Genomic DNA, 24512 nt, shown 5'->3' with positions numbered 1-24512 from the left:
GGAAGGCAGCTGCCAGGTTGGGAGCTCCCCAGTGGAGAGCCTCCAAGAGTAAGCAGCTAATGTCTCGGACCAAGAGCCTGGGAGGACAAGAGCCTGCCCACGCTGATACGAGACAGCTTAGATGGGGCTCACTAGAGCCCTGCAACAGCCGTGTGAGTATGAATGTAGATGTCTCCCCACTGAGGCTTGAGATGACTATTTCCCTGCAGACACCTCGATACAGCTTTGTGAGACACCCTGAACAGAACACACAACTAAGCCATGCTCAGACCCTTGACCCACAGAAACTTTGAGATAATAACTATGTTTTATGGAGCTTGGAGGAAATGTATCACACAGCAATAGCTAATACAATTGCTTATCTGCACTTGACCTTTTCTTTTAAGTTTATTTATTTCTTCCATGAGCAAGAGAAACAAAGAGAGAGAGAGAAAAAGAGAGAGAGAGAGGGGCTTCAAAAGGATCTTGACGACATTGCAATCCAGGCCCAGCTTCAGCCAGCCCAGGCTCATTGTCATATATAAGTCCAGAGGACTCAAAGAGGTCTCCAAATGCAGACCCAGAACCTTCCTACATGGGTCAGCTTTCCAGAACTGTCATGTTCAACTGCTGCACTACCAACTGGGCCTCTTTAATTAATATATTTATTTTTTCTATTTGCTAGGATAATAGTGAAAGGAAATCAAGCTCCTTAAATTACAATTACAAGGATCAAAATCTTAGGTTGTATGAGGGTATTCTAAAACAAGGATAATTAACCAGATTTATCCCCAAAAGAGATAATAGCTATATATGTATATCAATTGTAATAGCCACTCTTAATTTACACAGCATTTTTAAACCTTACCTGGTATTTTCACATTCATGCCACACACTCCTCTTGAAAAGGCTATGAAGTAGGTATTATTATGAGCTTCAGAGTACAGAGCAAGAATCTGAGACTCAGTAGATTCCATAAATTCTATGAAAGCAAGGCCCTTCTCTGGCTCCTCACTGATTCCCCAGTGCCTTCTGCCTATCGCTGGAAAGGCTCAATCCACACTTATGAGTGGGTGCCTTCTACAACAATGCCATCTGTAAAGATGGGGCCTTTTCTATGAATTCCTCAACTGACATATAGGAGGTATTTATACATCAATCAACCAACCAATAATCTCTATATATGAGTGTAACACACAAATATGTATTCACAGAATCAGTATATAAGGAAGTCTTCAAGAAGTTCATGGGAATCACATATTTTAAAACTATCCTTGGAGGCCAGCAGGTAATGAAGTGGTCACCTGCTGGCTCTGGACTCCCTCATGGCCAATCATGGTTCAAGTCCCAGACATGGTGGGACTTGCTTTCTCATTTTCTCTCTGTTGCTCACTGGTAAGAAATTTGCCCTATAGCAAATTTGAAAATAATAATAATGATGATGATAAATAAAATAAAATAAAATTTTTAAAAATTATCCATGGAAATTTTTTTCACCAAAATAAATTCATGCTTTACTTCCATTTTTCCAAAAATGTTAAAAGTCCCTTTGTATTTCCCAAACGACATAGGTACCTCTGAAAACCCACTCTAGCTTTTTTAAAGACAGTAAAGAGACCATTTTCTAATCCAATTCTGTTTTTCATACAGCTCTAGACTGCCAAAGACAGAGACTTAGAGCTCTTCTGTGAGCTAACAACCCTTTCTTGGTAAATCAAATCTCTTCCCATTTGTATAATTTCCTATCATCTCCCAGGATGAGACTGGAGGCTACAGATCTTTCTGAGAGCCATCAAAGGAATTCATCAGCCTACTCAGATGTCCCCAGCCCTCCCCTGCCAAACCTGGCCTCTCTCAGCTTGATTAACATGGAAATCATATGTAGTAGGTCCTGTCAAAAGTCGCTCTAGAATAACCTCAGATGATGTTAGATAGGGGTCTCCACGGAAATGCAACAAAGTTACCTACAAAAAAATAGGAGGTGGAGGATTTTGACTAGAAAGTTTGTATATAAATCTTTTCTTTTCAAGGTTTGGCAAGCAAACAATCATTCAATTTTCAACCACAGTCTAGCCCCCCCCCACACACACACACACAGATTACCTAATACGAAGTGTTAGTTCACGGAGCCATATGGAACCACTAAATAATCAACTAGTCTACATTTTAAAAGATAAAAATGGTCGTTAGCGCTAATTACTCTTGGAATTGTATGATCACCGGTAAAGGAGGTGCAACCTACCATGTATAAAGTACTACTCCGTTAACAGTCATGCATTCTTTCAGCAAACATGAAGCATCTGCAGTGTGCCGGCACTACCTGTGGGGGAAATAGTGATGCACAAAACATGCTTGATCTTTACCTTTTCAAAATGTAGGTTTTAGTGAAGAACGTGGATTTAAAACTTAAAAAGCTTTAAATCACACGAAGGAATATCGCATCAATAAATGCTATGAAGGAACAGTTCAGGCTAGCAGTATTAGACGACAGGGGCACCTAACTCAGGTTGGAGAATCAGAAAAACAGGAGCTGTCTAGGTAGCGATGCTAACGGTGGAGCAGACCGTGCGTGCAGAAGCCCCTCAGCACAAAAGGGCTTGGCATTCCCAAGGACAGTGCAGTTAGGAACCTCTGAGTCCTGGCACAGTTATGTCAGCAGCCCAGACTCCTTTCCTAAACTCCACACATGGTATCCTATTATCTACTCAACTATTTCCATCTAACATGCCCCAAACTAAACTCCTGTCCCTCTGCCAAACCTCTTCCACGCACCATCTTCTTCATCTCAGTTGATGGCAATTCCATCCTTTCAGTGTCTCCCGCTGAAAATCTTAACATCTTTCCTGACTTCTGGCTTACCCTGACACTCAATCCATCAGCATGTCCTGTCAGTTTTGTCATCAGAATAATCCCAAACCCAATTCCTTCTCACCACCTCAACTACAATCACCCGGTCCAAGCCATCACTGCCTCTGGCCTTCTAACAGGTCCCCCTGCTGCTACCCTTGCTCTTAGGCTATCTGTTCTTCAACACAACCAGGGAGGTCTTTCATAGTGAAAGATTCTCTTATCAAAACTACCCCGTGGTTTCTTGTGTGGCTGAAGTTAGTATCCAAATCTCACATGGTCGATAAGTCCTACTTGACTGGCCCTCCACCACCTCCCACTTCTTCCCTCTCCACTTCCACTTCTGCTCCTTTGCATATCCTCAAGCCACCTTGAAGCACCCAAAGCTCTTCCTTGCATACAAAGCCCCTTCTCCAGATCTCCCTGGAGTTCCTCCCTCACTTCAGCAGCTCTCTCCTCATCTGTCACCTTATCAGAAAGGCCTTCCAGAAAGATTCCACGTGAAGGATGGAAGTGCGTACTGCACGCGCTTGCCTTGTTTTATCTTTCTTTTTAGCACTTACTATTCTATGATATTTTATCTATTTACCTATTTGCTTAGAGATTTTTGTCTGTTTGGTTCACTCTCCTATCCTTAGAACCTACAAAAGTTCCACCTAGGAAAGCAAAGGTCCACCTTCAATGATGCACCTTGAGTCAGCACAGGGTCATCTCCAGAAGTACTTTCGTAATAAAATCCCCAGAAAGGAAATACATTGAGTATCTAATGTCTCACTAAGACTGGGGCTCCGGACAAGTAATAGGAGGAGACAGAAGTCTAGCTAGTAGTGGGAGAAAAGAGCCCAGGGTTTGTAGTAGACAGGTTAGTCTCAGGAAGAAGGGCAGGTCCCTGAGTCCCTGTGATAATTATCGTGGTGGAAAGGAATGTGCTAAGAGAAAGAGAGGACAGATAGAAGGAATAAAAGAAGCGATGGGATTTCAGGACAAATTTGATCTTGGACACGATTTTGCCTAAACACAATCCTAAAGGAAGATCTTTTCAACCAGCATACGGGGAAGGAGATGCATGTTTTTGGAATGCATATTTCTCTTGCCAAAAGATTGGTCATGTGTTTTTTATAATCATAAAAATGTCCACAGCAAACTTAAATGTCAAACAATAGGGGATGGTTAAGAAATTATGGTATAGCAACTCAATGGAATATTATGCATAATCATAGTTTTGAAAATGATATAGCAACCTGAAAAAAATGTCTGTGGTATAATTTTCAGTGAAGGAAGCAGAATTTTTAAATGTGTCTATGTTCTGATGAAAACAATTTAAACATTATGCTTACCTCTGGACAAGGTTTGCAAGGGAATCCGAAAATGAAAAAATGATGATTCCTTAAATTTGTGAGCGTCTCTGTGATTTACGTATCTTACCCTCATTATAGGATTCTTAAAACATTGTGACAGTAGACTTTAAGTGAAAGAGTTTGAAATTAAGTGATGCTGGGGGAAGGGACTAAAGAATATCCTTAGGCTGGTCCTCCCAGAAACACTCACCAGGCATCAAAAAGCTCATGTAGGTAATGTGAAAGCCATGATGACAATGTGCGTGTACTCCTTTAATCAATTCGTGCAGCTTGAGTGCTATATGCTGTGTAAACCATCTACCACAACTGTCCTTTTGAGGTAAATCAACGCTAGGTGAGACTCAATTCTTGCTCTTTTGGAGCTCACAGTCTGGGAGAGAGAATTGATGACTGACACAAAAACATCCACAAGAGAAGATACAGTTTAAAAATGAAAAATCATAAAAGAGGCCAGCGACGGGCATAGCAGTTACATTGCTAGATTCCCCACATGATCAGCTGCAGTTCGAGTCCCATACCCGGACACTTGAAACTCATGCTGGGCATGTGTGCATGTGTGCCCAAGATCCCAGGAGGAGAATGGAAGAGAAGGAATTGTAGCATGGCCATTCCCCCCCCCCCGCACCCTGGAAGTGGGGGGTGTTATCTCACTTTGCCTCTCTGTCTGTCTCTCTCCAATGAGCCAAAACTTCTAAAAAATAAAATAAAATAAAATCATAATAAAAACATTAACCAAGCTACTAAGGAATTAATTAATTTTGCATCAGGAGATGATGATTGAGATGGGCCTTCAAAAGTCATGTTTCCATAGCTAGAATGTAAGGGCTGTGTGTGTGTACACATGCCTCTGTGTGTTTGTGTGTGTGTGTTTGTGTGTATGTGTGTGTGTGTGTGCATGTGTGCATGCCAGCATGGTGGAGGAAGGCAGGAGAAGCCCCAAGGAAGAGGAGAGTCTGAACATGACAGAGAGGCACTCAACACAATCCAGAGTTCACTGTGGGTCTGGCTTGAACATGGGATTTACCTATAGGGATGTGGTGGAGATTGGCCTAAGCCTAGGATGCCAGTGAAGGCTTCTGAGCAGGGAAATGAGATGCTCAGAGCCATAAGATAGAATAATTAACTTGAGAGCCAGAATGGAAAGTTAGAGTTCTTCCTAGAGTAACTAGTTCCCAACCTCAACTCCTCCACCTACTGGTTTTGTCATGTTGGGCACATACCTTAACCTCTGAACCTCACTTTCCTTTTCTGTAAAAAGGGGGTAATTCTAGCTCTTTGGTAGGTTTGTTATGAAGGATGGCATGGTAGAACAAGAGAGTAGACCTAATAAAGACTCTATAAATAATTCTGTTTCGATTAATTCTCAAGTCATAGAAGGAACGAATTTAGAAAGAGACAGTGCAGAAGGAGACAAAACGCAGGACGTCGCTGCTATGGAATCTACGAGACTTGACAATGACATGTTCATGAAGCCTAGGGAAACATCAAAGCCAGAAATGGCCATAGAGCTGGAGTTTGGGGGCCAGAGGATGAGGTGACCTCCTGTGAAATGGTAATGTCAGGAAAACTGGTATGAGGATTAGTGGGTGTTTGAACCATTCAAAACTTAAGGAGCCATCACTGTCCTCACGGTATCTTAAGGGAAAATGCCCATTGTGCAATTAGAAGTTAAGGCCATTGCCCCGGAGAAAGGTATGTGTTAGAGTCACATCTGACACCCACAGTATGATTTTTAGGAGCTGACTATCACTATTATTTTTGTTATAGTGTTCTTCATATCAACACCCTTCATGCCTGTTTTGATATATTCATTCCAAATTTGTAGAGAATTTTGGATCAAAATAACTTTTTGGCATATATTCCAAGTGAATGTAGCATCCTGTCTTTTCCTTCATAATGTGCTACCTTTTTGTAGCAATTTTATTGAGATACAATTTTCATACCGCGCAATTCACCCATTTTACAGTATGAAATCTTATGCCTTAAGATATTCAGATTTGTTCAACAACCAACACAATCCATTTTAGAGCATTTCATAATCCCCCCAAAAGAATATACCCCTTAATTGTCACCCCCAAGCTCCCAGCCCCACCTTCAGCTCTAGGCAACCACTAATCTACCTTCTGTCTGTTCTTTTTCCTAGCATCATGTTTTCAAGGTTTATCCATTTTGCAGTATGTATCAGTACTTCACTTCTTTTATGACCAAATAATAGTTCAACATACAAATATACCATATTTTTTATTTAATCACTCATTAGTTAACACACTTTGGGTTGTTACCACTTCTGTTACGGCTACTTATTGTATGAAAATTCATATGCAAGCCTTTGTGTGATGTGATTCCTTCTCTGTTGGGTATGTACCTAGGAATGGAATTACTGTGTCATAACCCTTACCTTTAACTCTTTGAGGAACTGCCCAACTATTTTCCAAAGTGGCTACTCTGTTTGACAATTCCACCACCAATGAATGGCAGTGAGTTTCCAATTTCTCCACATCCTTATCAATACTTGCTATTAGCTTTTTTATGAAAGTCATTCTAGAGAGGATGAAGTGGTATCTCACTATGCTTTTGATTACATTTCCCAAATAGCTAGTGGTATTGCATATCTTTTCATGTGTTTACTGGCCATTTTTATATCTTTTCTGGAAAACTGTTTAGTCAGATCCTTTGCCTATTTTTAATCAGGTTTTTAAATCTTTTTATAATGATGCGGTTTTAAAATTTTATTTGTGATTGTGTTTTAAGTTTGCTATAGGGCATGTGTGCTCATCATAGAGAGACCAAAAGAAGAGAGAAAGTGAAAAAGCAAGCCACCAGGTCTGGAACTTGAACTATGGTAGGCCGTGTGGGAGCCTAATGCCTTAAGCACCACACTACCTGCTGGCCCGTAATGATGTGTTTTTAAAATGTCTTCTTTGTTCTTATTGTGCAAATCAGAGGTAGCACAGAAGTATAAATTGTCCATCAACAACCAGAAAAACCAGGAATATTTTTCTTCCTTCATTAACACATCTGTATTTAACCAGATGTGTGTGCATTTATGGAAACTGTAGGTTTGACCTTGCAGGTAAATACCAGCACACAAAAACAATTATTGTGAGGACTGAGAGGGTAACAAACTATACTCATATTTAATTCTTTCTTCTCACGGTTAAAAGTTCGTGTTGCATTTTGACATGACTCTTTCACAAACTCCGGAGATATATTCATGGTCAAATAAAGGACAATGACCATGCTAGCAAATTCATTAATCAGTGCAACTTGTATTCTGTTGTTAAGAGTATCCCTGTTTTGTTGTGGTTTGCTTGCATGGTCCATATCTTATACCATGTGAGCCCTCATCTTTAAAGACTTGTCCCATTTTTCTTCTGGGGGTTCATCAGAGTTGTATTTTTAGCATGTGCCAAAAAATGTCTGGTTATAATCCTCATCACTTCCAATCAGCTAGTCCCCATAAGGTCCCACCACTACATGCCCTGGGTCCTGCCTTCCTGAATGGCACATCTGCTGTTATATATTGAATTGTGTCCCTAAAAAGATATAAAATCTTAGCCCCTCAGAATGTGACTTTATTTAGAGATAAGGTAGTTACAGAGGTAGTCAAGTTGGAGCAAGGCATTAGGGTGGGCTCTAATTCGTACTGCCGATATCCTTATAAAAGAGGTACATTGGGACAGATAATAGGGGTAGGGCCATGTGAAGACGTAGATGGTCGTCTCCAAGCCAAGCAACGAAGCACGGAAAATTCTCTCTCATGGCCTTCGGAAAGAACTAACCCAGCCCATATCTTGATTTCTTTTTCTTTTTTCTTTTTAAAGAATTATTTATTTAATTTTATTTATTCATTCATTTATTTTCATTCAATCAGAGAAAGACAGACACACGAAGAGAAGGAAAGTGAGAAAGCAAGCCAAGTCCGGGTCTTGAACTGTGGTCAGCTATGTGACAGTGTCCAGCGCCTTAACCACCAAGTCACCTGCTGGCCCCCCCCATGCCTTGATTTCTGACTTTTAGCTTCAAAATTGTGACAGAATAAATTTCTATTATTTCAGTCGCTTAGTTTTGTTACAGCAGTTCCAGGAAACTAATAACCCTGGCCGCGCACTGGACATCTGTGAGTGCCAGAGCTTTGGCTGCCTTGGGAGAAGCAGGTGACTGCCTCCCTGCAAGGGCTACTCTCTGACAGAGGTATCAAAATTGTATGCCGTGCAAACCAGGGAAGGGACTGTAGCTTTTAATTCCAGTTGCTCTCTGGGATTTTGTTCACCACTATTTTCTATCTCTTTGGAGGACTCAGAGACAAGACCCCTTCTTGCCTTCCCTACCACAAAAAGTGACCCAGATTTTATCACCAAGTCAGACCATTTCCCCCTAGAATGAGTAGATTCCCCTCCCTTACCCTCATCTTTCAGTTCATCAATATCCCAGTTTTATGGACCCTACCTCTCTTGGCTTTGCTTTTTTTTTGTTTTGTTTTTGTTGTTTTGTTTTGTTTTGTTTTGTTTTAAGAGAGATTTTCTGCGCACTCACCAGAGAGACAGAGACATAGAAAGTGAGAAATCACCCCCCAGGGGGGATGATCACGCCGCAATCCCTTCTCCTCCATTCTCCTCTCAGGATTTTGGGCACACACACACACACACATGTGCCCAGCATGAGTTTAAGCTAATCCCAGGTCTGGGATTAGAACTATAGTCAACTATGTGGGAGTCCAGTGATGTAACCATTATGCTATCTTCTGGCCCCTCTCATGGCTTTTTAATCTGGCACCATCATAACCCAAGCCTCTAGCAAACCATAACTGGGTTTTCAGCCTCCAGCCTTCCCCTTCCCCTCCTGTAACACTGAAGAGCAGTGACTTGTTTGGTGACTCCTCCCAGTAAGTTCTGTGAGGAGAGAGGTTGTTTGAATCATGTATCCCTACTACCTGGCATGAATAGATGCTTAGTAAATATTCAGTGAAGGGCAGGAAGGAGGGAGGGAGGCAAAGAGGGAGTCTTTAGTACTTCATGAAAACATACTTCATCAGGAGCCTCCCCAGATTTGTCACACAGAGGAACTTAGGCTCAAGTAATGCTCTAATATTTTGATTGGAAGAATGTTTCTTGATTATTTTTTGAGTGGTTTTTGCTACCTCTTAGTAACAAAAAGCACACACACACTCAGTCCCATAATGCGTGTGGCTTGGAGGCAGAGAGAAAAAACAAAGAAGAGTAAGAGAAAGGGAAGCGGGGAGGATACCTGAATTCTAGTGCTATGTGCACTTTATCTGGGATTCCATGCATCACTGAAGCCTCATGAGTCTCAGTTTCTGCATCTATTAAGTGGGGATGATAATACCTGTCCTGGATATTTCACTGTATCGTTAAGTAACCTTAATGATAGTTTATATGAGATCACTTGAAAATCCCAAAAATGTAAGGTATTAATCAGTGGTTGTCTAGGCCAGGGTTCGTCAACAAATAGGCAGTTACCCTCATAGAGAAACACAATGGTAATCCACCTAATGTAATGGGCATTCCTGATTATACTTATTAGGGAAAACTCATTAAATTACATTACTTTTTTTAGCTTACTACATATAACATATTCAGAAGCACGTTCAGGTTGAACCATATGAAGCTACTCATATCTGACCATGGAAATCTCAAGATTATGTGTTCTTGTAACTAGAGCATTGGAAGGCATCTAAAGAATCACTGGGCCCAGAGAGTTTCCTTTCAGGGTTCATAAACTTCTTCCTCATGAATCTGTGTTGATGTGCCATGTTTCTGAAATGGCTCCTAGATTCAGCCACAGTAGTGCACAGTGGTCGAGGCTGCTACTCAGCAGGCTGAGGCCACACGGCAGGCCCAGGTTTGATTCCTGGTCCCCTGAAAAGCTGGGTGCAATGGGCAGGCACCTGTAGTCCCAGCTACTGGGGAGAATGAAGCAGGAGAATCACAACACAGTGAGAGCCTGTCTAAACACCACAAATGCATGCACACACATGTGCACATGTACACACACACACACACACACACACAGGCTCCTAGCTTTCACTTAATTGTTTAAAAAGTCTATAACACTAAGACATCAAAAATGGCTGGCCCATGCCTTCTCTCACTTCTTCAGAAACTCTTCTTCTAATTGGACTCCCCATGGTCAGGGAGATCACTAATTTCTGAGATAGTCCGTTCCATTGATGTAGAGGTCTACATGTTTCGAAAGTCTCCTCTTTGTGGAGTCAAAATAGAAAACATAATAAAATTCATACCCCTATGCAGCAAACTCTTCCCTCCTCTAATTTCCACTGTGCTTTTTTCCACTAAAGGACAGGAAACGAATCAGAAAATAGCATACACGTTATCCAGAGAAATTTTTTTTTTTTGGAGAGGTTGTTGGTATAGGGCGCGGACGTTATCCCAGAGAAATTTTTTTTTTTTGGAGAGGTTGTTGCTATAGGGCGTGTGCGCTCGCCAGACATACAGACAGAGACAGAAAGCGAGAAATCACCCCCCCAGGGGGGATGTCCATGCCACAATCCCTTCTCCTTCATTCTCCTCTCGGGATCTTGGGCACGCACACACATGCGCCTGGCGTGTTTTAAGCCACCAGGTCCAGGACGCGAACCGCGGTCAACTACATGGGAGTCCAGTGACATAGCCATTATGCTAACTGCTGGTCCCCTTACCCACAGAATATTGCTTGATATTATGCACAAGCCTGAGCCTTCTCCTTTCCAAGGCAAATCTCTCTCACATCATCTACATTTCTACCTAGGATCTGCTTCCAGAACCTTCAGCTCCCAGACTGTCCCCCTCTCAGTAACTCCTCCTTGGTCAGTGCCACAGTGAAGTGTGGCTTCCTATTCTCTCACATAAATGACAAGGATACTTCACCTGACTATTTTCACTGCTCTCAGTTCCCTGCACTGAGAAGGGCAATCAAATTCAAATCCAAATGTTCAGATAAGGCCTAATGGCCATGTTTTCAAATTAAAGGGTATAGTTTTCTACACTTAGGCCCACCCAGATCCAAGCTGGTCTCCAGGAAAGTGGTATTCAGTGCTGTATGCCCCACTCCCGGCCTCTCCTGTGTCAGAATCACATTACACACATTGAGGTCACTTCCCTCCATTTGCACCACATGCAAAAGTCCTCTTTGGTCTTTTACCTTCCTACTAACATACTAAAGCCTCTCCATCTAGCTTGGAACAGGTGGTCTGTGCATCCTTTCTCCCCATTTAGGGAACGGGTACAAGCTAACCTTATCCCCCCATTTCAACAATTGTGGTGAAATATACCTAACATATAATTTACTCTCGCAACCATTTTTAAGTACACAATTCAGTAGTGTTACATATATTCTCATGGTTCAACCAATTTCCAGAATTCCCTATTTCTTTAAATGAGCACAACATGTAAAACCATGTAAGAGAATATAAGACTTCCTAAATAGATCTCTTGAAAGAGCTGATAAATGTAAAGAAAAGAAAAGAAAAGCATCCACATAATATAATTTATAGCTTTCTTTTAAAGATACAACAGTTTGGGGGCTAGCAGGTGGTGTGATGGTTAAGGTGCTGGATTCCAATATGGCCGACTACTGTTTGAGTCCTGAACCTGGCGGCTTGCTTTCTCACTTTCCTTCTCTGTCTCTCTGGTCAAATTTAAAATAATAATAGTACTTAATAAAATTAAATAAATAATTCTTTAAAAATATATATATAATAGTTGTTGTTCTTTAAAATACACACACACACACACACACACACCCTAGAAAGGATAAAAGTGAACCTTGGGCTAAAAACTGTTAACCTGTCTAAGAATGTCCCTGCTAAAGAGCATGTCAAGTAATACGTGTAATTTTTTTCTCACTGATTTTTGTAAGCATTTCTGAAACACATGAGAAAAACACTAGTTATACTTCTCTGCCAGCGCTGCCTCGATCCAATGAGCCGACATCACTATTTTGTTTTGGTTTTTTAATGTTTTGAATGGTTTGGAGATTAGCATGGGTATTTAGCAAAAAGTACAATTTCAAATTACACGCTACTTCTTAGTGCCAAAACACTGTACACCATCATCTTTGATGACGTCAACACAGCGCAGCACGAAGAATGTTGGTTGTTAGTCATCTGGCTTAGCAAAACTGCAAGATGAAATTGTAAACAACGTGTGCTCAGACAGGCCTCATTAGCAAACAAAAGGAGTGTTTTAAATATATTTTCATTTTTTAAAATCTGATAATACCTTTTAATCAATAATATGTATCTAAATCGATGTCACAAATAGATTCTTGCCCAAAAGGATTAAGAGTGTATCCAGAGGCAACCCACAAAATATGATAAACACAGTTACAAGTATGGTCTATGTCCTAGTAACTGTTCTGGTCCTCATTGGCCAAGGGTTTTATGCATGTATGCATTTATATACAAGCACAACCACGATAACCACGTCTATGCACGGACAATAAAATTGCCTTAATTTTGGCATAATGTTTAAAAAAGGATCCAAAATAATCACTCCCTGGCATTGTTCACAAATTGCACTATTAATCATGGTGTTTATCTCATCCATTAAAGACACAGAAATGTAGACACTAACTGCTAAGTCCAACCTACCACCATTAGTAAGAGAAAACAAAAACCAAATACCTAAAAACAGGTGGCTCTGGACCAAGTGTGAAGACAGTACATTGGCTCAGCAAGAGGCAAGTGTTTCGATTAAGAGAATTCAGGAGTGAGGGCTAGAGTCCACTAAATATCTAAAGCCCGTTACCCTTAGCCTCCAAAACAGATGAACGACTTACAACATTAATCTCATTGCCTCTCCACACAGTCTATCACAAAGTAGCTTGAGAGAAAGTTTCTCAAGATACCACAAAAAAACAGATTTGCAGACGTCTCCATGCAACTTTTAGAATAGATCCCATGTTAAGAAATTAATATACTCATGTATTTGTTCATTAACCTGGGTCATGGGACCTGACGCTGGAGAGTAAAAGCTATTAGCAAGCAAACCACTGAAGTGCAAATAATTCATGGGAGAGCATCAGAAAGGAAATTATTTATAAATATAAAGATAAGTGCAATAGAATATATGATTGGAAAATCCCCACCTGGAAGTCACACAGAGCATTGCTTGCCTTTAGATGAATTATATGGCACTAATCATTGTGAGCTCTTGGGTCACACAAATTCCGTACCTAATCAGTGAGCAAGATGCCAACCTGGTCTGTCCGTTGATTTCTCCATCTATGAAATGGGGATTCAAGTTATGTATTTATAAATGGAAGCTAAAATTCTTCCAATGCATGGCATTATAGAAAACACCAATATTACCACCTCAAATGTGAGGGAAAACATAATTTTGTACCTAAAACTAATTTAGAATCAGGTTTTAAGAGCACATCATCAAATACACATGTATTTGGAAATAGATGGCTCTGCAGGGGATGAGGAGAGAGGGTCAGGGTGAAATGACTCATGAATCTGGGAATGCAGAGGCACTCGGCAGCATGAAGTCACCAGGGACTGACACTGAGGTCTCTCCCCTCCACCAGCAATGCTGTGTGTTGACTCCACAAGAAGATGTGGGAGGTGTTTGGAAATTATTATTTTTACTTTTTGGTTCTGTGCATCACAGACTAATGCATTGTAAAGAAATACACACACACACACACACACACACACACATATATATATATGACAATCAAACTTTCTGGTATGCATTGGGAAATACTGATTCTTCTAATATTTTCAGAGGTGACTACCTTAGTAGAATGACTATCTTAAGTCTAGGAGGTTTATAACTAACATCTTGACATGAGCAAGTTTGGTCTAGGCAAGGATATGAAGCCTATTCAGAGGGAATAAACTGTAGGGGATCCGGAAGTCTCAAATGAAGTAAGGTTTCCCTCCCAAAGCAGCTAAAAGCAAGTAGTATCTGTGGCAAAGGAATAAGCTGGCAAAGTAACCAAAATGTGTGTATCTCGACCTTTTCCAAAATGGAGAGTTTCTATGAGGCTGCATGTAAATTAAATCCCAAATTAAGATTTCTAGGGAAGCAGACCATCTGAAACACCCAATGTGAAACTTAAAGCAGAGCTCAGGTGTGGTGCCCAAAGTTATAAGTTATTCATTGTGTAAACTTTCATTTTTATTAATTACGGTTTCTTAAATGTGTTTTGTAGGGTGCAGCATGCCAATAACAACCACTTGCTGCCCTTGAGCTCTGAGTGAACGCCTTACTGCAATCCCTTTCCTTAAATAGAATCATAGAATATTAGAATAGAAGATTCCTTAGAGATCAGTTAGGACTGCGGTTCTCAAACTTTGCTACGTATTAGGAACATTGGTGAAGCTTTTAAAAATGACAGAGGCCAGATCCTCACCCGAAAGCAATTAAATCAGACTCTCATGTAGGAGAGATATAAGAATTTTACAGATGCTCCACAGGAGATTCAAGTGGGCTTCTAGGGTTAGAGCCACTGACGCATATTGCATTGTCTTATACCATGATCACTGGACACATGTGGGTGCTGAGCACTTGAAATGTGGCTGTCTGGGATCAGCAGTTGGTGTAATGGCTGTGTTCCTGGACTCCCATGTAGTCGCCCATGGTTCGAGTCCCAAACCCGGTGACTTAAACTCATGCCAGGCGCGTGTGCATGCATGCCCAAGATCCCAAGAGGAGAATGAAGAAGGGATTATGGCATGGCCATCCCCCCTGGGGGGTGATTTCTCGTTTTCTATCTCTCTGTCTTTCCCTGTCTTTCTGGTGAGCACATGTGCCCTATAGCAAAAACCTCCCCTCCCCCCAAAAAAAGATATGTAGCCATCCAACTTGAGATATACTATAGTTTGGGACCAGCAATTAGCGTAATGGCTATGTCGCTGGAGTCCCATGTAGTCGACCCTGGTTCGCGTCCTGGACCCGGTGGCTTAAAACTCATGCCGGACGCGTGTGCGTGCGTGCCCAAGATCCGGCGAGGAGAACGGAGGAGAAGGGATTGCGGTGTGACCATCCCCCCTGGGAGGTGATTTCTCACTTTCTGTCTCTCTGTCTCTCTCTCTGTCTAGCAAACGCACGTGCCTTATAGCAAAAACCTCTCAAAAAAAAAAAAAAAAAAGAGAGATGCTATAGTTTAAAAAGATACACTGAATTTCAAAAATTTAGGACCAAAAAACAAAAAAAAGTATCTCATTAACATGGTACATTGATTATATGTTTTGAAATAATATTTGGATTAAAAATATCTCATTAACATTTTGCCTTGATTATATGTTGGAATAACACTATTTTGTATACATTGGGTTAAATAAAATATGTGATAACATTAAATACACTGTTTTTAGCTTCTGTTTTCCATTTTATTTTATTTTATTTGGTTTTTTACCCTTTTGATGTGACTACCCGACATTTAAAGTTACATGTGGCTTATATTTTGCAGCTCCCACTATTGGACAGACAAAAGAAGAAGGTGAGGTGGGGAAGCAGAGTGAGTTCAAGTTCAAGGTTGCTCATTGAGATTCCCTCTTCCAGTCGTGGGGTCTTTCTATTGCCATGAGCCACAAAGTTGCAGAGCCAGGAGGAGCAGAACCTGACACACTGTCCATCAGATTACAAACCTTCCTTCTCTCTTTGTATCACCAATGGCTTCTTCTCAAGAGCTAATATCAAATCTATTTCCCTTATGGAAAGATACTCCCTCTCCGCTGTGCACAGACCTGTGACTTGTTATCTAGGGTTATGCACAAAAGCAGTCACCGGAACATAGGCGAAAAAAACATAAGGACACTGTAGAGAATGGATGAAGAGAATATGTCCTAAACAGAACACCCATCAGCTCTTTTGCCTGTTGTGGTTCAGAAAATGGCCCTGCAGGCCCTTAGTATTCTGAGAGCTATCTTCAACACAACATTCCCTGAGTTGAATTCAGAAGTTTCTAATACTGGTCTTTTACCGAGGAGACAATGTTTCCTGGGCAACGTTGTCATTGCGGTGAGGCAAATCAAACTCTATATAACGGTGCACTGCGTCACACCCAGGTACTCTGGGGGAAATGGACTTTTTCCTTCTCCCTCCGATGCTGGATTAGGATCTGGCTAATCAGAAACCAAACATAGTTTAAGAAGAATATCTTGTTTTGATAAAGTGAAATGATCCTACCTGATGTGACAAGTGGAAGTTAAATATATTTCTTCTAAATAATCAGTTAATTCAAAAAACAATATTTTTTTGTTTTCGTTTTTGCTGCACGTGTTTTCACTTTTTTTTTTTTTTTTTTGAGAGGTTTGTGCCATAGGGCACGTGCACTCCCCCGAAAGACAGAAAGAGACAAAGATAGAAAGCGAGAAATCACCCCCTGGGGGGATGGCCACACCGCAATCCCTTCTCCTCCATTCTCCTCTCGGGATCTTGGGCACGCACACACACGCGCCTGGCATGAGTTTAAGCCACCAGGTCCGGGACTTGAACCGCGGTCGGCTACATGAGAGTCCAGCAACATAGCCATTATAGTAACTGCTGGTCCCGTGTTTTCACTTCTTGAGAAGCCAGCAGAGACAGAACTGCGTAAAACTAGCCAAAATCTATTGTATTTTGAGAACTCATGCCTCCAAGACAGGGGTTCCTCAATATAATAAAAGAATAAACTAGGCCTGAATTCTGATAGAAAGCTTTTGTTTAAAGACCTAAAAAAGGAAATCCATGGGAACCAGCAGTTAGCGTAATGGCTATGTTGCTGGACTCCCATGTAGTCGACCGCGGTTCGCGTCCCGGACCCAGTGGCTTAAAACTCATGCCGGGCGCGTGTGCGTGCATGCCCAAGATCCCTAGAGGAGAATGGAGGAGAAGGGATTGCGGCATGACCATCCCCCTGGGGGGTGATTTCTCGCTTTCTGTCTCTCTGTCTCTCTCTGTCTGGCGAGTGCACGCGCCCTATAGTGAAAAACCTCTCCAAAAAAAAAAAAAAAAAAGGAAATCCATGGGTCAGGCCAAATGCCATATATAGTAGATGCATTTAAGCTTTCTATTTTGATATTCTTATTCTCCATCCTAAATACAGCATAACCTACAACTCGTCTGTTTTTTTTGTTCATTCCTTTGTTTTTTTTGCCATAGGACACTTGTACTTTCCAGAGGGAGACAAGTGGAGAGAAAGAGAGGAAAAATGAGAAAGCACTTGGGGGCTTGGGAGATAAGTCATACCACAATCCCTTCTTCTCCATCTCTCCCTTCTTTAGGGATATAGGGACATTCATCTGGTATATTTTTCAAGCAGTAGGATCTGAGACTCAACCATGCAGTCTGCCATGTGGGATCCAGTCACCTTAACCACCATATCAGTAGCTGACCCCTAAGTATCATCTTAAACCAAATGTTTGGAACTCCAGAACCCTCTGTATTGTTTGCATAATTTCAATTAGGGATGACTGATCCAATTTTTCCAGTCAAATCTCAAAGAGCAGACTCAATTCACTTCTCACATAGTCATTCACCTCGAAACACCCACATATACCGGCCAGGAAAGGTCATATACTACAGATAGGCCTAGACAAAAGTATATCAGCTACAGCAAAAAATAGCACTTGCTGCTCTAGTCGACAGAAAGATTATCTATTTTATTCATTTCTTTTTTATTTTCTACAACGTACATGCACTCACCAGAGAGAGAGAGACACAGAGTCAGAAATGGAAAGTGAGTAAGCCTCCTTCAGGGATGGGGGATGGCCATACAGCCTCCATTCTCTTGTTGGGATTTCGGGAACACAAGCACATGCTCCCAGTGTTTTTTTGTTTGGTTAGTTGGTTTTTGAAGAGGTTTTTGCCATAGGGCTCATGCGCTCACCAGACAGACAGAGAAAGACAGAGAGACAGAAAGCAAGAAATCACCCCCCCAGGCGGGATAGCTACGCTGCAATCCCTTCTTCTCCCTTCTCCTCTCCAGATCTTGGGCATGCACGCACACACGTCCGGCATGATTTTTAAGCCACCAGGTCCGGGACTCGAACCATGGTCAACTACATGGGAGTCCAGCAGCATAGCCATTATGCTAACTGCTGGTCCCCTTCTCCGAGTGTATTTTTCAAGCTGCTAGGTCTGGAGCTTGAACCCCTCAATCAGCCATTTGGGATCCAGTGCCTTAACCACCACACATTATTTTAACTTTAAGTAATATTTTAGATCTGTTTATAAGAAATGATAAGACAGAAAGTAAAGAAAGTTACTGTCTTATTCTGAGATGGTCTTTTAGACCATTTTTAGTTTTGTCTGGTTTTTACTCTCAAATGAAATCCGGGTGGTGTAGTTTTATAGGGCATGTTTACCATCATGGTAAAAAAGAAGAATTGAAGTTAGAATAATTAATGAGATCAATATCAGGAAAATTAATAACATAGATATTATGTAAGAATAAACAAAAGAGAGACTACAGTTTATATGGTCAGGTATTCACTCACAAGTTCTGATAAAATTTGTCTTTGAAAGGTTAGTGGTCGAAAGGCTTGAAAAGAGCGAACCATTCAAAGCCCTGGTTATGCTCCACTCATGATAAGGGAGGGTATTTGTGGCAGCCTGGCTCATAGACAGAGAACCCTGCCTGAAGGCAGGAACCAGGACTGTAGCCCCGGACCAGGCCTGTAGGCCCCGTTAGCGATCTCTCTCTCTCTCTCTTCTCTCTCTTTCCACTGTGGGCCTTGGGTCAGCCAGGGGACACCACCAGACTTTGAACTGTCTGTGAAACAAACAGGCCAGTTTCTCCCTAGGGAAATCTCACCCTAGTAGGTGAACCTTAGCGTCTGCGTTATGCTATAAGCCTTCCCATCTCACCAACAGAATCTCTAGGGAACTCTCTTTCTCCCGCTCAGATCAGTTTAAGTGCAATGCCAAGGGATAATCTTCCATGCTTGTTAATTTTAGGTTATTAGAGAATTAGAAATGTGAACTTCAAAGAAATAGAAGAAAGCAACTGAGTATTTTTTAAGTGATAAATTGACTCTGATGTATTTCTCGGGAGGGGGAGAATAAGGCAACAGCATGAACTTGGAGGGAAAATATATTGAAATGTCAATGTGACATCGCATAGATTCAGGGATTTACACTAAACCTTATATTTTACTTTCAAAGTCCCAGAGCCTTCAATAAGAGCTTCGACAATGTTACTCATGTTTCTGGAAGAGTGTTCTCACTACCTGGAAATGTCTAAAAGCCTTCTCTATTTTATTTTCTTATGTTAAATACATGATTTGTGATTCCCAACAATGGAATACTAATGGATACTCAAAAAACACTAATCGCCCATTTTTTCCCTAATTACAAAATGTAATAACTCTTCAGTGAAAACATTACACATGATGTCATTTTTAAAGTGCCAGACTTCTATTTAAAGCACTGCCACAAAATAGATAGCTTAGTTAGTTTACCAATAACAACACAGAAAGGTTCTTGGATGTCTTTAAGTCTATTTAGCATATCTGAAAGTGCATCTTTCTTACACTTAAACACTGGTGGCTACTGCTCCCAGTATCTTTTCTTATCTCAATTGTATAATCCTCTGGAATACAATTCAGAAAAATAGTCCTAGATTTAAATATTTAAATACTTAGTTATAAACACATTGGTTGATTCCCATAATCTAGCTGATAGTCAAACTGGACAAGATAATGAATAGGCTGAGATAATTGTTCCATCTTCATCCAAGAAAGATGCCTCTGAAAAACAATCTTAAATTGCTGTTGAAATCCAATTTGTAAGAAGCCAAAGAAGCACCAGCCAGGATTGCATTAATTTTGTGATGAACAGCATTACTTGGAAGCGAAGGAGAAAAAAAAAAAAAAAAGAAGATAACAAAAAACTTAAGTCCACCCATATCTCAATTTTAATCTTTAGGGCACAAACAGAAGAAAACCAACCCCAAATACTAAGTTCACATTTCAGGGATCCAGTGAACATCATATCGCCACAATATATTGGGTTGTTGGAAAAGTCATGATGCAGTTTTGCACAGAAAAAAAACATGTCACGACTTTTCTGAAGGCCCGGTAATTTCCAGCTTAAGAAGCAAACTCCAGAGCTAAGGAAATACTATAAGATGGTGATGCATCATTGCTATAAACTATAGTAAGAAATCAGGAGATTAGGGACTTGACATCAGTACAAATAGCTTAAATTGCTGTTGAAATCCAATTTGTAAGAAGCCAAAGAAGCACCAGCCAGGATTGCATTAATTTTGTGATGAACAGCATTACTTGGAAGCGAAGGGGAAAAAAAAAAAAAAAAAAGAAGATAACAAAAAACTTAAGTCCACCCATATCTCAATTTTAATCTTTAGGGCACAAACAGAAGAAAACCAACCCCAAATACTAAGTTCACATTTCAGGGATCCAGTGAACATCATATCGCCACAATATATTGGGTTGTTGGAAAAGTCATGATGCAGTTTTGCACAGAAAAAAAACATGTCACGACTTTTCTGAAGGCCCGGTAATTTCCAGCTTAAGAAGCAAACTCCAGAGCTAAGGAAATACTATAAGATGGTGATGCATCATTGCTATAAACTATAGTAAGAAATCAGGAGATTAGGGACTTGACATCAGTACAAATAGCCATGAACACTCCATGATTGATTGGTTTTGAATGTGCAGGTGTTGGAAATTGACAAATAATTGCAAAAAAAAAAAAAAAAAACCCACTTCCGTTTACTATCCTTGAAAAGCTCTGCAGGAGCTCTGTGACAAACCATGGTGGAGTGGTTGGAAATGGACAAAAAATTGAAAAAAAAAAAAAAAAAACCCACTTCCGTTTACTATCCTTGAAAAGCTCTGCAGGAGCTCTGTGACAAACCACCATTCGTTTAATATCCTGTTCAAATAAACCCCAACATCACAGAGATAACAAAAATAAAGGCATGGTGTTCACTTTTTCATGGGAATGTTCTACTAAATTATCTGTTCGGATATAAACTATATAAGGTCACAACTGACTTCTAGTTGGCAGGCAATTTATGAGTATCGGAAATGTACATTAAAAAGTAGTTGGCATAGAGTTCTCATCATCCTCCCAAACATACGTACTCTGAGTCAAGTTGAAAAATAAAAGTCAGTATGAATCAGTAAGGATTTGAAAAGAACAGATCTATACGAAATGCTACAAGCAACCAAAAATGAGAGAACGTATGGGAAGACATACATGAGTTTTCCTGTTGTTTTAGTTTTAAGTTTTAAAACTAAATGGCCGATATTCAATCAATAGCGTCCTTCTCCAAGGGAATACACACCTATGTTTAGATGTGGAGAATCATTTTTGTTTTGTTTTCAATTTGGAAGTTTAAAAGAACTCCTTTCTTAGTACAACTTAAATACAGTACTTATTGAAGTGATTCATGAAAGCTTGTGAAAAAGCAAATTCTTACCTGACACATTGCTTAACAAGTTTCATAGCTTCCCCACTGCTGTTCTCATGAACATATTGAACTCTGGTAATAATTATCACACACACACACAGAAAGTCTTCCACACAAAATGCTACAAGTCCCAGGAAACTGGCAAAAGCAACGTTAAAATTCTGTGTAAAATAGTCCTTCCATTTATGCTTTCTATCTACGAAAATACAAGGTTGGTCCCATTTAACTAAGTGCCAAGCTCTGTCTCTGCTTAGTAAGCGTCATAAACATCATCTTACCATTATCTGTAGAATAAAATCAGCAACGTGTTGCTTCCTGCAGTCACGGATTCAAGTTTTTTTTTTTTTTCCTTCTTTCCTTTCTAATAACTTCTTTTCCACCAGCAAGAATAGGAAGAAAATAAAGCTTTGAGTATTTGCCTTGGTACTTTGGGCCAGAAGAAAACAGCTCTTAGTAAAAAGAACAGGTCTGGTATTTTACAATCACTTCTGCAACCCAGAGGTACCTCCTAGACTCTCCTCTCATACCTCCTTTGCTCCCTCGTTCTCTAAGTTTCTTTTAGTAATGAGACTAATTCTTCCAGTAGCCTTGAACTCCCTAGATTTAACTGACATGGAAAATGTGACTAAAAACTTGTAGAACTGTCTAGCCTCCAACCCTACACAGAATCAACTTTGTTGGAAGTGTTGAAGAACACCTCGCAAGCAGCTACATGCCCGATTTCCACTCCTGCACCACACCACACAGAACACTAAATAACAGTGCGCCCTCTAGTTAGCAAGCTGCAGTCTCCACCCGAGAGGGGGGACACCTTCAAACCCTGGGAGTTAAGAACTTGTCAGGGTTCAGTGGCTCTAAAGGTCCAATTGTTTATTTAAATAAAAAAAAATATCGCTACTGAGATAATCCACATCTAGTGGATATGGGAAAATTTAGGTTATAATGGCACCACAAACTTTTACATCTAACTTTGATTTACAAGATAAAAGCAAGTTTTAAATTAAAAGGGCTTTCTGTTAATAGAGCTTATTATTCTGAAGACGGGAATGATTTTCTTCGAAAGTTGTCCCTGGGTGCATGCCTATTATCTTTGCTTTTCCCCTTCCACTAATGAGCATTTATCTAAAGAGCCTGTTAATCCTCTGATGTGTGCTTCTGGTCAGAGGTAACAGTTTGAATAAAACCACTAATCACTGATCACTAAATCACTGATCATTAATCACACTCTCCAGTGCCCATGACCCAGGCCGTGTTCTCCTTTAGGTCTAAGCATCGCAAACAAAAAGTTTAACATTTTCGATGAGCATGTATTGTGTGCGGGTTACACTATTTCATCTCAAGATGGGAATAAATAATAAATACTGCCACGGGCTTGGGGAACAATGCCAATTAGAGCCCAGACAGGAGTGTCACAAACGTCTACAAGACAGCATGGCTTTCACTTTGAAGAAAGTAGATCTGATTATAATAAAACATGTGCTCTTCAAGAAATTCCCACGTACTCATAATATACATTTTCTTTTATTTAGCTTTTACCCACTCTAAATCAGAGAGCTCCCAAGTCCCCTGCTCCCTCTACCCGACACTCTGTTAGTAAAGGTTTTATTTGATTTCTGCAGCACACACACACCCCTTCCAAAGAGTTCTTTTTATTTTATCCTTGAACAAGTCATACATGGGGGTTTTATTTCAACTGCCAGATACCAAGAGTCTGACTCAATTCCATGACTTATGTATTTAACTTCCTCTTTTAAAAGAAACCTAAGATTAAGAGCTAAAAAGTAAGGCACACACCAGTTTATTGCATGGCACTTTGGGTACAACAACGCACATTCCCTCACTTTGGAAATGAAACGTTCCATCTTGATCCTTTCAGCTAAATTTCATTTTCTCGGCCTCGCCTCTCTCAGTCTCCCCTCTTCCGCTAAACGGTTCTAGGCAGGCGCTCTGTAAAGTTAAGCACTTTGCAGTGGGTGGGTGTGTAGCTTTCCTGAGTCACCACAGGGACACAGTATTATCACAACGCTTCTAAACATTTCCTGAGATGCCTTTTGTATCAGGGCTGAGCATTTTCGCCCTGGAAAAGAAGGCTTGCCAATGCCTTTCTTAAATAATAGAAAAGGGCAGATTGTGGGCTGATCAGGTGCTGTGGTCCCCTCAGACACCAGAAGCTCTTACCCACACTCCAGGGACAGTGTTCGCCCCAGGGAAAGCTGTAAAAGGCGGGGGCGGGGCTAGAGTGATAAGAGGGAGGTGGCGAAGGAGGGCTCGGAGATACCCAGGGAAGAGTGGTTGCAGGAGTTTGTTGGGGGTTGGGGGCGAGGGGGGGGAATACAGTTGCTTGGTCAGCATTCTAAGCCCCTGAACCCTTGAGCATCTGAAGCTGTTAATCACACACTTACTGGCCTGCAGAATGACGTAATGGACCTGTATCCAGCCTTTATTCCTTGACACATGTCAGAGAGAGAGGGAAAAATAAAAATCAAACACACTGCAGACTCTCTGACAACAAAATACACAAGTGGCTCATTCCAGTTCCTGGCTTCCACAGGGATCAAGTGGGGGCGGCATCGATTCAGGGAAAGTTGGAAGAGGGTGAGCAAGATCTGACACCCCCCAGACACCCCCTGGAAGTAAATCTATGGCAAAGAAGCGGGATGCAATCGCCCGGAGAAGACATCTCCTTGGTTCCTTCGCGTCTTGCCCCTCTCTAAGAAGTTCGTGAAAAGTTTAAGCGTTTTGGTGGAGAATCTGCTGCAGAGGAAGGCTCCGCCGGGTCCTGGGAACTGCCTGGGCGCCGCCGCGGCTCGAGCCTGAGCTGTCATTTGAGGCAGCGACGGGGAAGAGGTAACGATGCCAGTGAGAAAGGGAGGCAGGAGGCGGCTGGAGGAGCGAACGCGAACCGAGGACCTTGCAGCTCTCATACACGGCGCG

At 41.1% G+C, this 24512-nt stretch overlaps 1 protein-coding gene across 3 annotated transcripts in view; it reads right to left on the bottom strand.

Moving 5' to 3' along the window:
• CREB5 (cAMP responsive element binding protein 5) overlaps positions 1-24512 on the bottom strand; it is a 516790-nt gene that overhangs the window by 491419 nt on the left and 859 nt on the right. The window lies entirely within an intron of this gene.

The sequence above is a fragment of the Tupaia chinensis genome, unplaced genomic scaffold, assembly GCF_000334495.1.
Source record: "Tupaia chinensis unplaced genomic scaffold, TupChi_1.0 Scaffold144731_1, whole genome shotgun sequence".
Classification (NCBI taxonomy): domain Eukaryota; kingdom Metazoa; phylum Chordata; class Mammalia; order Scandentia; family Tupaiidae; genus Tupaia; species Tupaia belangeri.
This window is presented reverse-complemented; position numbering and strand designations above follow the sequence as displayed.